Below are 14,340 nucleotides of genomic sequence, written 5' to 3' on the forward strand. Positions count from 1 at the left end.
TCAAATAAATTTTTTTAGATAATTGTTGAAACAAGAAAGGGATGCAAAGTTTCGTGAAAACAGCCGTTAGAAATCTTAAAAAGAACGCGAGCTATCTGAAAAACAAAGTTCTGTAGGAAAAGCGGTGAGCGAGTGAAGGTGTCATAATCCAATTTATGCGGGACTGCGTTGAGATATTACGCGGCAAAATTTACCCGCGATCTCGAATTACCGGCAAATTTGCATATTTTTGTCTACATCGTGTTCATCGCATGTCACGGCGTATGCAAAATTTTACTGTGAAAAAGAGTTGCATTTTGGATTCAAGCATTGCGTAAAAGGTTGTTATGAAGAAAGCGAAACTAGAAAAGTCGCCTTGGGTGACAGTTAAGAAAAAACCGGCCCCAAAGAAGATCGAAAAATCATCTGACGAAGCCAAAAATTTTAGCTGGCGGAGAGCGACAAGGGTTCTTGGTACAACCAGTCAGATTTTAATTCTATAACTGCCTCGGCAGAAGAGAAATTCAAGGACGAGAAATCGGATAGTGGAGAGTCGAACATCAGTTCGGAGTCCGAAATCGAAGATGCCGACGACAATCCAGCCACTTTCGCCATTGTTGACCGACTGAAAATAAGCAGCGAACCTCAGCGCAAAGCCTTGTGAACTGATAGCGGTGAGAAGTGCGTGCCTCGTGTCAACTCCGCTGGGGCTGCCAGTTTCTTGTTCTGCGTCTATCTGCCGTTTTCTTCTTTATTTTGGTTTTGCCGGTGGCTCTCTCGCGCCAGACTTTAATAACTTTTTCCATAAAGAAATCGCTTTACCTAACCCTGATTACAGTAACACTAAATGCTTACAAAACTCCCCAGGGAATGCTTCTTTGTGTTTGATTGGCCGGTGGCGTGAGCGCGTTGACAAGTATTTTAATGAGGTGCGAAAACTCGGAAAATGTTTCAAGGCCGAAAACACGGCTTCTGTTTTTGCGCGAATTCCCCATCTTCAAATGAATTAATAGGGTATGTAGATTTGCCTGATTTCAACGAAATTTGGCCAAAATGGTCATCAGATATTAATGCAGCAAATTGTGTAAGGCTTTTACGAAATTCAAAATATTTTTCCCGTGACGTGTTAACATCTGACGAGACTACAAAAATTTTCCATTGTCCATCTTTAGGATGGGTTTTCTCACAAACCAAAAGGAATAAAGAAAAAGCCTGACACGCTTTGTTAGCCTATTATCTCCTGATTGATATTGTGCAGTCTGTTTGGTTGTGCGCCTTTACGTGAGAGTGGGTTTGGGTCGGGTATCTTTTTTTTTCTTTATCGTAGCAAAAAATCTGTACATTAATTTATGCATTAAAATATGTCCTTCCCTAGTAGGGATGTATTGATCTGATTGTCTTCAACAGAAGCGGCCCAATCAAAATCTATTATTCAGGCACCTATCACGAGAGAGGGAACCCACTCATCCCTTCCTGTAAGACGTCAAATCATCATTTGATTTATATATTAAACCTACATTAAATTCTGCCCTCTTCCTAAAGGAATCTATTGTTCTGATTGTCTTCAACAAAAACGGCCCAATCAAAATCCATTATCGGTGCGTATATCACGAGGGAGGGGACCCAGTCATCTCTACCTGTGTGACGTCAAAGCAAATCATTATTTAGAAGGTTGTTTTTCTTCAATGGCGGACACATTGTATAAATTTAAGACTCGGATCTGCCGTTTTCAGAAAGAAAAGAAACGTTTTTCAAGAGGTAAATCGAAATAATAACTTCTAAGTAGTACTCGACAGTTTAAACGGTGGAAATTGGGAGAGTTCACAGTTAAAAAACTACCCTTTTAAAAACAGATCGGATAATCATCGCGAAGGATCAAAGCTAGAGGAGGCCAGACCAGTTCAGCGGGGTCATGACGTTATTGCATAGTTATTTCTGGTATGATTCTTAGTAACACAACGATAAATATCACGCAATATATCTGAATAAAACCATTCAGACAGTTATTGCAATTGCGAAGGGAGGATACTTTTTAAATATCTGCGAAACATACAATGGGGTATAATTGGGGCTACATTAAGCATACCGTGTGAATGCCATTAGCCGGGCATCTTGTTAGACACGGTATGCCCCTCAGGGCATCCCGCGTAACAAGATGCCTATACTGGAATTTACGCGAGATGCTGACAGTGGCTAATGTGGCTAATACATTTATTCCAACTGTATGCTTCGCAGATTGATAAAACTATCCTTGCTAATGGAATATTTTGAGTCACGAAGATCGCGTTATGTTGTTTCCCTTGTTAAAAATGTTGGGTGTGTAGCCAGGCATGTTAAAAAGAATTAAAAAGTTGTTGACACTGGCTAAAAATATTTAGTATATTCTCAGCTCCGACTATTGCATTTCTAGCTCTCTAATTGGCTCAAAAACTCCGACTATGAGCCATTACTCAGAGTGTTACCTAATATGTAAAATAGTGCACCAAGTTTAAAAATTTTCCGCACGAAGTTTTTAACTTCAGCTCTCCATAGTGACCGATACTGGCAGGTTTCAGGAGCTGTCTCCCACTAAACTTCAAGAGATACTAGACAATGCTGTTCTAGAAAAAACGAAGAAAGCCACAAAGTTCGGCATGAACATATTTTCTGGTACGTATCTGGGAGTTTTACTCAAAAACTAGCAACAATTAATACGTTCACTGTCGATGTTTTGATAATTTTAAAACTGCGTAACAACGACAAAAATTCTCACCTTGTTATTTACAGAATGGCTGTCAAGTCCTGTTGCCACAAAATTTTCGAAACGAATTGAAGACATGTCCAAAGAGGAGCTAAATGAATGCCTTAAATGTTTCTACACCTCCGCAAGGAAGAAAGACGGCACTTATTACAAAAACACATCCATGAAGTCCATTCGAGCCGCCATAGATCGCTTTCTTCGCTCGCCACCAAACAACAAACCTTTTTCTATTATCTCCGACGCTGTGTTTGCCGAAGCCAATAAAATTTTGGATGCCTTTGTAAGGAATCACAGAAAGACGGGTAAAATATGTTATGTTTAAAATATGTTACGGGACACAGATCAGACCAGGCGGTCGAATCGTACAATGATCGCCCATCCATAGAACAGCAGAAGAAGATGTCACACGTTCTCAGTGATTTTGTCGCAGCCGGAGCCTCTGAAGCTTCCCCATGCACTGGTATCTCTGCAGCTGCGAAAGAAAACGATTGCCATGGCCAGCAAGAACGGCAACCTCAAAGTGAAGGGACAGTTTTAGTCCAAAATCAGTTCGTACTGAATACCGAGGTTCGGCAAAGCGAGCGAAGAAGCTTTCCGGCAGGTTTTCTTCAACTGCAATGTCCAAGCTCACAACTATTACGCAGGCGGAGAATCAGGAAAATCTTCCTGAACTTGGAACACTATTTAACACTTGAAAGCTTCCGAAGCCGTCTTTTTTCCTTGCATTTGAACGGTTGAATATTTCAAGGTTGATTTTCGCTAACAGTTGACCACAGTGATGTAATAATCAGGTGATCACCGCACGCGTGTGACCGGAAGTTGTATGCTCTTTTGACCGCTTTGTAAAATTGTTGAAATAAAAATCGGCGGTAAAAACCCGATTTGAGAATATACTAAAACAATTATTCCATTCGACCTTGTTGGATATGAAGTAATCATAACCAACTCGCGCTACGCGCTCGTTGGTTATTTATCACTTCATATCCAACGCGGTCTCATGGAATAATTGTTATATATACTGGACATTTCGGCCACTACTATTGCCTTCTTCAGCAAAGATAGAAATGCAAATATCTAACGGTGTCCTGCTTGGAATATGTACACGGTGTGTGATACATAAAGAAATCACACCTCGACGGAATCACCGTATCTGTCTACAGGAAAGCGACTAACACCGACCGTTACCTTGATTTCAAATCACACCACCATTCCGAACATAAACACTCGGTCGCACGCACTCTTATGGATCGCGCAAAGAACATTCCTTCCACCGAAGAGGAAGTCACAAGGGAAACTAAGCGAGAAGCGAGAGCCCTCACCGCTAATAACTACCCTGTTAACTTCATTCACAGTGGCTGCCAACCGAATAGACAACAACAAATGAATTTTACCGACCAGCGTAGATTTGTTATCCTGCCCTACGCGAAAGGTTTTTCCGAGAGAATCGCTAAAGTTCTTCAAGATTTCAACATCGAGGTCAAAACACGATCCAATAATTTCTTACGATGCCTTTATAAGTGAAGTTTTGAAATTATACTGTAATTTTTTTTCCACTTTAGAAACTAAACACGAGGAATACACGAGGAATTAAGAATACATGGGCCACTAACGACTTAATGAAATCATGTAAAGAAAAAGAAAAATTAAACAAAAATTTCTTAAATAACCCGACTACTGTAAATGAGAAACAGTACAAAGTATATCGTAACAAACTCAATCATTTAATACGAATCTCTAAAAAGCATTATTTTGATGACAAATTTAATCAAGGGCAAAATAACTCTAAGTTGACTTGGAATGCTATTAATAAGTTACTGAGGAAAAAATCAATCGAACAAAGTCTTGCCAAATTCATTTGTGGATAATGACAATGAGCTAATAAATGGTTAAAGAATTACCGTACAAACAGAAAACAAATTGTTAAATATAACCAAATAAGGTCTGCGGTTATGCCAATCACATGTGGGGTACCACAGGGATCGGTTCTTGGTCCTTTACTTTTTCTAATATACATCAATGACTTGGCTAATTGTACGAATGACCTATCCACTATTTTCTTTGCTGATGATACGAATCTTTTTATTTCTGGGAAGGACATATCAGATATAGAATCAAACATTAATAGAGAATTAATTAAGGTTCAAAAATGGTTAATAAGCAATCAACTTACTCTAAATGTTAAGAAATCAAATTTTATTGTCTTTAAATCTCGTAGTAAAAAGCTCAAAAAGGAGCTTGATATTAAATGAAATAACAAGACTTTAGAAAGAGTTAAACAAATGAAGTTTTTGGGAGTCATAGTTGATGAACACTTGACATGGAAAGATCACATTGATTATGTTACTTTAAAAATAATACGAATGTGCGGAATTCTACGAAGAATTCGCTTTTTTCTGAACCAATCAACACTGAAATTATACATTATAGCTTAATATACCTTACTTACACTATGGAAATATAGTTTGGGCTAATAACTTTCCTACACGGTAAGAAAAATTATTTAAACTGCAAAAGAAAATTTTAAGAATCATCACTTTTTCTCCTTATAATAGACCATTTCTTCCACGTTTCAATAAGTTGGAAATTCTAAACATACACCAAATAAATGATCTCTTGATTTCTTCATTCAGTTATAACCTGGTCAACAATGCTCTTCCACCTTATTTTAATAATTTTTGCATTAGTAATGCAGAACTTCACAATTATCATACATGAAGTTCAAGAAAGCTACATAAAACTTTTAATAGGACAAATTATAGTGTTTATTCAACCCGCAACAAAGTAATTGATATTTGGAATAATATTCCTGCACCTATTAAGCAATCAAATAGTGTTTATATTTTCAGCAAGAATATGAAAAAGTTTTTGATTTCTGGTGCTTAACGCTTTTGGACAATTTTACTTTGTTATACTCGCTAATGGTAATACTGAAATAATGATTAGATTAAGCCTTGGCTACATATAGTTAACGTATATCGTACAATACCATTAACAAGTAATGTAACGATACCTATTAATTAATTTTAAAGTTATGTGTTGTAATAGGGGGGCTGCCTGTAAAAGCCCGCAAGGGTTTCTTTAGTTTCCCTCCCAAATAGTTATCTTATTTTGTCACATTTCACATTGTAAATGATTTTAAATATGGGTAAATAAACAATCAATCAATCAATCAATCAATCAATCAATCAATCAATATAAGTGATGCCATCAGAGTACCAATGATAATGAACTACCGACTCATAATATTGAAATATGGATCAAAACATGTAATAATATGTTGTAAAACGCTATTTTATAGTTGTTATGAAATTTAGTTACTGTTAGTGACAGTTATTGTTGTCATTCGTCCAGAGTCATTTTTAAGCAAGGGATCGTAGCTCGTAACATTTTTGACTGAATAGTAAACTACAGTCCAACCTCCCGTAAGCGACCACCCATAAAGATATGTGGTCGCTTACGGGAGGTGGTCGCTTAGCAGAGGTCAGACCACAGGTGGTCTAAATTTCGGGTAATTCACATATCGTAATTGCGGAGACCTAACCCTTTTGCCAGTGCTTATCGAAACCCATAGTAATAACTTTTCTTAGCTACAAGTATATTAAGACTGGCCCAAAATTATTCTAGGCAAAAATCTTAGAGTCTATAATGATTGATTGTATCTCACAAATTACTTTAGGGACTGTGCAATAATTATCTGGAGGAAGGGGGGGGGGGTTCTAAGATTAATAAGGGGGGCCTGAACTTAAACCAAAGCACAGGGTAGGGAGGGGGGTAAGATGTAATTTCTTAAACATTTGTAGGGGGAGTTAGAAGTTAAACTGAGAGGTCTGATCTCAATCCATGGACTTAAGATAATGTATATTACATGTAAGCTAATCAAAATCAATTTTCGGAATGTTTTAAGAAATATTAATATTAACAGCTTCAAAACCTTGTACTGAAAATGAACAGTTTATCTCAACAATATCAAACATATACAGCTATTTCAATTAACGTTGTCGGATTAAAACCAAGCTAAAAGACAAGACCGCAATGTTTTGTGGGATTATTTTTTTTATGAATAATTTCATCACGTGCACGTGCAGGTCATTGTACTGCTAATTACAACCTATTGCTTTCTCCAGGCATGACTGATTTTGATGAATTTGTTCATAACAATCCCACGTAAACTTTTGGTCTTGTCTTTTAGCTTCATGCTTAAACCAATAACGTTAGTTGAAATGACTGCATTCAAGAACTTGAGTGAAGTCCCGAGTTGGCTTTGAACAAGCACTTCCGCTTCCCTAACGAAGCATTTACAGGAAAGCAATTCCCTAGACAAGATTTGTCCGTATGTGATGTACAGGGGCACCCAACGACAATTTTCTCTCAAATCCTTTAAAACGTAATTTTAAGCTATCTGGAGTGCCTTTAAAGCTCTGTAGGTTCATTTCAGAACGCGCTATCATATTTTTATCTATTCGGTCAATTTAGGGGAACTTGAGTCTTTTCGAAATTATTAGGGCAAACCAAATTTTTATCAATCCGAAAACACTTAGCCTTAAATTTACCATATCACGAACGTTCGAGGTGAAAATTCCCTTTAAAAAATTGTAAGGGATTAAGGGCCTTCCGAACAGATAATTTACCGAAACGATCGGTTGGGTGCCCCTGGATTTCAACAGTAATAATGTCTCTTGGTCAATATTGTCAATTTTCGGGATGCCAAATATCTCTGGGTTGTATTCCCAGTCAACGGGACTTCGCTTTCTATGTTCGGATGCTGTTCGGATGCTGTTTTCTTTCGATGTTCAGATTTCTTTCTGTTTTCCTTTTTTTTTCTTGAAACTGATGATACCTCAAGTGATTCTTAGGAGGAGTCAACCGAGTATGAAGGCGGTTCCTCAGGCGACGATTATGTGGAGCGCAGCTTCCAAGTTTTATTTATTGATGATGCAGACATTTCCAGAAGTAGTGTAAAGGTAAAGAGGGATGTAGAGAGGATCGGAGGTTGGGGAGGAGGGGGGGGGGGGGGGGGTTGGAAAGTAATCTCCCCTCTAGACGGGGTTGGACAAGAAGTTATTTTAACTTAAATTCAGGGGGGTGCAACTTTATTTTAAGGCCTACTTTGCTAATTTTAGAACCCCCCTCCAAATAATTATTGCAAAGTCCCTTATACAGCGAGTGAGACAATTCTTGTGAAAGAAACTTGACTACTATTACTCCAGGTGGCGCTGTCTACATTTTTCAGGGAACGGAGCCGACATGAGCAAAAAGGTAACAACTCTTTTATAAAACCTGTGATGTCCGTGGTTACCAGCATTAAAAACACCAGCAGGCCTGTAGGTCGCAAAACAATCCCACACTTATGCGTCGATAAGTTTGGAGCTAACAATAAACTGCTGCAGGACAGTTGAACGCACTTTATTCTCTCAGAGGCCACGTGTGTCAGTTTAGTTTAAGCTCAAAACCCGCAATGACATTAAGTATTAAATCATTACACACCGCACGACAGCTCAACACACTGGACTCTCCTACAAGGGATTCAATCTGATTCAAGTTTATTTCAGTGTACAGTATAGTGCGTGTGTGTTTTACGGCGTCTGCTGTAATGATGTGGCCAATATATTAAGGCGACACATTTTTCAATTTCCGCCCGTGAGAGATATAGCAGATTGTGTGTCAAGTAGTCGCCTACGGGAGGTTAAAGACAATTGAAAATTTTAAACAATCTTATCTAAAAGTGGTCGCTTACGAGAGGTGGTGACTTGAAAACGTTTGGTATTTTGGAAAAAGTGATCGCTAATGAGAGGTGGTCGCAAAGGGAGGTTCGACTGTACTTCCGTTAACGTTAATTCGATTCATGCTCACAAGTTATTTGAGAAAAGACGTAAAATACATAAAAGTATTCACAAGATGAAAGTAGTGTTTGAATCGTACTTGCTTTATTTTGTGACGAAAAATTTACAAAGCTACAACCTTATTCAAAAACTGTCGAAAACTTTTCGACAGAAAATATCTCATGGAGAAGGTTGAAAAAACCATTTCCGAGCCGCTAGATTTCAAAATTTTCTGGAGGGGGATGGCTCCAGATCCCCGTACAAACTCGCCACCCCGGCGCTCGTTATCGAGCCCCCCTCCCTCCCCCTCCCCAGTTGACAACGGGGGTCGTCGTCCCTGTCAATTCTGACATACAGTCGAACCTCCCGTAAGCGACCACATATCCTTGATATTATGGGAGGTGGTCGCTTACCAGAGGTCACACCAGAGGGGGTCTAAACATCGGGTAATATCAGATATGGTAATTACGTAGGCATAACCCTTTTGCCAGTGCTTATCGAAACCCATAGTAATAACTTTTATTAGCTACAAGTACATTAAGACTGGTCCAAAAGTAATTATTCTAGGCAAAAAAATCTTAGGGTCGATGGTGCTTATTGTTTGTATCATGTCTCACAAATTACAGCGATTGAGACAATAATGGTAAAAGAAACTTGACTCTTTTATTACTCCAGGTAGCGCTGTCAATTTTTTCAGGGAACGGAACATAAGCAAAAAGATAAGAAAGATAAAAGATAAGAGTTTTTTTTCCCACAATGGATGCAATTCTGATTAAAGTTTATTTCAGTTTGAAGTAGTATACGCTATATCAGGAAACACTTCTGGTAGCTCCGACTGTGAGATTTACGGCGTCTGCTGTAATGATGTGGCCAATATGTTACAGCAACCCTTTTTTCAATTTCAATTTGAGAAATACAGCTGATTGTGTGTCAAATGGTCGCCTACGGGAGGTTAAAAACAATTGAAAATTTTAAACAATCATCTCTAAAAGTTGTCGCTTACGAGAGGTGGTCGCCTACGAGAGGTTCAATCTATAGAGATTTGACTTGAAAACTTTTGGTAATTCTAATAAGATTTAATTAAGAAATACAGTTAACTATAAAAATGAGCGAAAAAACGGAACGACGTTTCGGTGTCATCCTGGCACCATTATCAAGTAAAGAATGCAACAGAAAAGATAATTTATACATAAAGTAAAGGTGTGACATAGAATAAATTAAATTAAGACTAAAAGTAACTGTCCGGTGTTCACTCAGAAGGTGTCATAAAATGAGGGTTTTGTCCGTTAGACAAATAGTTTTGCGCGAATGGAGTCTGACTGGGTGTTTAGACTCGGTTTCTTTTTTCGGATCCAAAGCATTTCGAATATTAAACAATCAAGCTTTCCCAGACATTTCTTTAGGATGGTAAATTTGCTTGTCAGGTCGCCAATTGCGTCAACTTGGTGATTATTCTTTAGATGTTTCCCGATGGCCGAGAACCGATGTTCATCAATGCGTTGGTGAAGGTGACGGCTAGTATAGCCGACGTAATCTGTATCACACAGATCACATACAAAGTGATACACAACACACTGTTGATTGATCAAGGGTGGCTTAGGCTCCTGCACTTTAAGGTCGTCACCAAGTTTACGGCTACTGAAAACTGGCTGAAGAATGTGGTCAATTTTGTTGCTTAACTCAGAAAAATGTTTCTTTACTATGTCAGCTGACCTCTGGTCTTTGAATGGTAAGACTACATCGACTCAACTACATCGAGTGTAAGGCCCCCAAACCACCAAAAGCACTACAGCGAGCTATTGAACAACTTAAACGAAGAGATGACATCGTAATCACGAGACCTGATAAAGGGACAGAAACATCTTTCTGTCTTAAGCAACAAAATTGACCACATTCTTCAGCCAGTTTTCAGTAGCCGTAAACTTGGTGTCGATCTTAAAGTGCAGGAGCCTAAGCCACCCTTGATCAATTAACAGTGTGTTGTGTATCACTTTGTATGTGATCTGTGTGATGCAGATTACGTCGGCTATACCAGCCGTCACCTTCACCAACGCATTGATGAACATCGGTTCTCGGCCATCGGGAAACATCTAAAGAATAATCACCAAGTTGACGCAATTGGCGACCTGACAAGCAAATTTACCATCCTGAAGAAATGTCTAGGAAAGCTTGATTGTTTAATATTCGAAATGCTTTGGATCCGAAAGAAGAAACCGAGTCTAATTAAACACCCAGTCAGACTCCATTCGCGCAAAACTATTTGTCTAACGGACAAAACCCTCATTTTATGACACCTTCTGAGTGAACACCGGACAGTTACTTTTAGTCTTAATTTAATTTATTCTATGTCACACCTTTACTTTATGTATAAATTATCTTTTCTGTTGCATTCTTTACTTGATAATGGTGCCAGGATGACACTGAAACGTCGTTCCGTTTTGTCGCTCATTTTTATAGTTAACTGTAAAATTTTTGGTATTTTGGAAAAGTGGTCGCTTATGAGAGGTGGTCGCTTACGAGAGGTGGTCGCAAAGGGAGGTTCGACTGTATTGGTTACCGGATACCTTCGCGGGTGTCCTTCACGAAAAAACATATTTGTGCGCTGTCTTAAATGCAACAACCATAAACTATATATTAGTACAAAGCTAATGAAATGTACTATCCGGTAAAAATTATTTCGCTTTGATTTTTTCCAGCCGTAAGGACAGTGCGTCCCAAAAGCCCAAAACGACTAATGTCTCTTTGAGCGAATTTATTGGGTATGGAATTCGACCGCAGAATCAAAACTACTGCATCGTATCAATCACAAGGCATTAATCTTGAAAACTGTGTGGGGCTTTTTCAATATTCCTATTGGTTGCTTCGCAATTTTTGTGGTTTCAGCTTTGTAGAAGCTGAAACCTACATTGTCATCGTGTAGTGTAAGTAAGTAAGTAAGTCCATTTTCCGTAAAGGTTCGGAATGCTGAAGGTTCACGACGACAGGTTGGCGAGTCTCAGTCGGCTTTATTCGTACGGAAGATCCTTGTATTCAATTCAAAATGGCTGCCGCATCTCTCATGCGTGGATTTTCAAGGTGACCGTTTGTGGTTCTTGGAAGGAAAACTGTCACAAAATTCATATTATTCATGTTTTCGTTGTTTTCATTTCATGCCTGCATTTTCATGTTTCGTGTTTGCATGTACAAATTTAGTCGTTTCTTTTTCATTATCTAAATTCGTTAGGTTTATTTCTAATTATTTGTAGTCTTAATTCGTCGTATTTTTATCAGTCAAAAAATGTCACTTGTATATTAGTAGTTATTGTCTTAGGAAATTGTGCGTAGTATTGTAAGTTTCAATGTAATCTAACTAACTATTATTATTCCCGTTACCGTGTATTATGTATCTTATTGTGTAATCAGCATTTATTGTACATCTTGTAGTTAGCGTTTTCTGGAATCTTCTTTGTAATGTCGTAATTGTGTACAGTATTTAAATAGAGGTCAAGGTTGTTGTTGTGTAGTTGGTTGTTATTCTTGGAAGGAGAAAAAGGAATGAGAAGTAAGAAGAAGCAAATAAGTTTGTATTGCAAGGTCGAAGGCGAAATTGTTCAAATCACTGTCAAGAGCCATTGGCAGCAGCCAGCCGTGTTTTTCTCTGACATAAACCCTTTTGTCGGCGGCGGCGAGTGAACAGGATTTCAAGGCGTGTGCATAGAAATTAAAACTGAGTGCGGAGGAGTCAAACAAGACGGGAACAAAGAAGAGAAAAGGCGCCAGAAGAGAAGAAGGAGAGGTTTGTGTGAACGGTTGTTGGTGCGGTTTGTTTATGCGAGTGGTTGAAGTAGCAGTTTGTTTGTGCCTGGAGAAGACTTCAAGGACAAGGAAGGACTGAACTGAACTGAAATAAGTAATTTAGTTTAAGATAATTAATTAGGTTCAGAAAGTTTTTTTTTACGTTACCGTTTATTGTGTTTACTAAGCGTTTATGTATACTAAATTTATTGAATTTGTTGTTTTACTTAATCTTTTAGTGTGTTGTGGGTTTGCGGGAAGGGTTCTGTACAGTCCCTTTTTAAATCGTGCCTCCGAAGGGAGAGATCCACGTCACATTTTTGGTGTCAGGAGTGAGATACTTCTCCCTTGGTCTCTTTCTCCGTACATTACTCAGACGCAAAGACGCAACACATTAATATTAAGAATTAGTATGGCTGAGAAAAGCTCTGATTACAAATCATGGTCTTCAGATGAGCTTAGGGCCGAAGCCAGGAAAAGATTTGTTCTTTTTACCTCTAAAGATGGGGTTAAGACTCTAGCAAGCAAGTTTAGGACGCACGATAAACTAATGTCCGAGAAAGAACCTATTACGGAAGAAAAAGGCGGACTCTGTTGAAACCTTGGACGAAGAGAAAGCAAGCAATCTAACGTTTGACCAGCGGTTACAGCTGTTACAATTGGAAAGACAGATTAGGATGGAAGAAAGGGAGGCTGAAAGGGAGAAACGCGAATATGAAAGGCAGATCGAAAGAGAGAGACGAGAATACGAGAGTCAGAAAGTACGGGAGGAGGAAGAAAGGTTAGTAAGAGAGGAGGAACAACTTAGAAAACTTAGGAATGAGAAGGAAGTGTTTGCTGTTAGAGAAGCTGGAAGACAAGAATGCTCCGTTAGAAAACCTAAGTTTATTAAAATGAGGGAGATGAGAGAGGGCGAGGACATTGATGACCATTTCCGAATTTTTGAAATGACTGCCAAGGCTCAGGGACTACCCGAAGACGAGTGGGTTGGTAACTTAGTTCCCAAACTTACTGAGAAGGCCAAGTCAATTTACCTGGAAATTCCAGATCCCGCGGCACAAAATTACGAAGAGAGTAAATCAAGTATTATTAAGGGTTACCAGTGAACAGCGGATCATTACAGATATAAGTTTAGAACTTCAGAGAAGAAACCAGATAAGGACTTTGTCCAGTGGGGTTACAGGACACGAAGATATTTAAATCTATGGATGGCAGTGGCTGAGGCTACGGGTAATGTAGAAAAAAATATTAGAACAGTTCATGTTCGAACGACTTCTTGACCCAGTGGGTCCAGAACTTAGGGCGTGGCTAAAGGAGCAAAAGCCTAAAACAGCAGAAGAACTCGGAAATCTTGCAAATTTACACGTTCAGTCCCGGAAAGGTCCCCTCGTGGAAGGCAGGTATGTTTGCTTTAATAAGAATAAGGGGGTTAGTGTTCAAAAACAGTCACAAATCAAGAAGGAGCCTCCTACAAGGGAACAAGTTTCAGGAGAGCAAACGAAGCCCGTCTTTATTCCTAGTAGGAGGAATACTAAGCCGCCAGTCACGTGCTATAAATGTGGGAAGCCAGGTCATATGTCTTTTAATTGTGGTAAAGGCATTAACAAGCCGGCACAAGGGTACTTACTGTGTATGGCTCCCTTAGAACCACACAATTAGAATTTCCATCATGTAATGTTCAAGGAAAAATTGAAGGTAAATCAGAAGAAATGATTGTTGATTCGGGTTGCACAAGAACCCTGGTACATGAGAAGTTTGTCAAAAACGGTTCTTTAACTGGGGAGGAAATGTCAGTCTTGACAGCAACCGGTGAGCGGCTTATTGTACCCCTAGCCAAAGTTGAAATTGAAAGTGGACAGGGAAAGCATGTTGAGTTGGTTGGGGTGCTAAATAAATTACCCGTAGATTGTCTGCTTGGTAGATCATCTTTTGGATCATCTCTCTAAAGAAAACGTCCTTAAGCAATAGGAACGAAATGTTTCGCGCCATGATTCTAAGACTAATGAAGCTTTTGTTTTGACTCGTGGA

The sequence above is a fragment of the Pavona decussata genome, unplaced genomic scaffold (genome assembly GCF_977016875.1).
Source record: "Pavona decussata unplaced genomic scaffold, jaPavDecu1.1 SCAFFOLD_431, whole genome shotgun sequence".
NCBI lineage: Eukaryota > Metazoa > Cnidaria > Anthozoa > Scleractinia > Agariciidae > Pavona > Pavona decussata.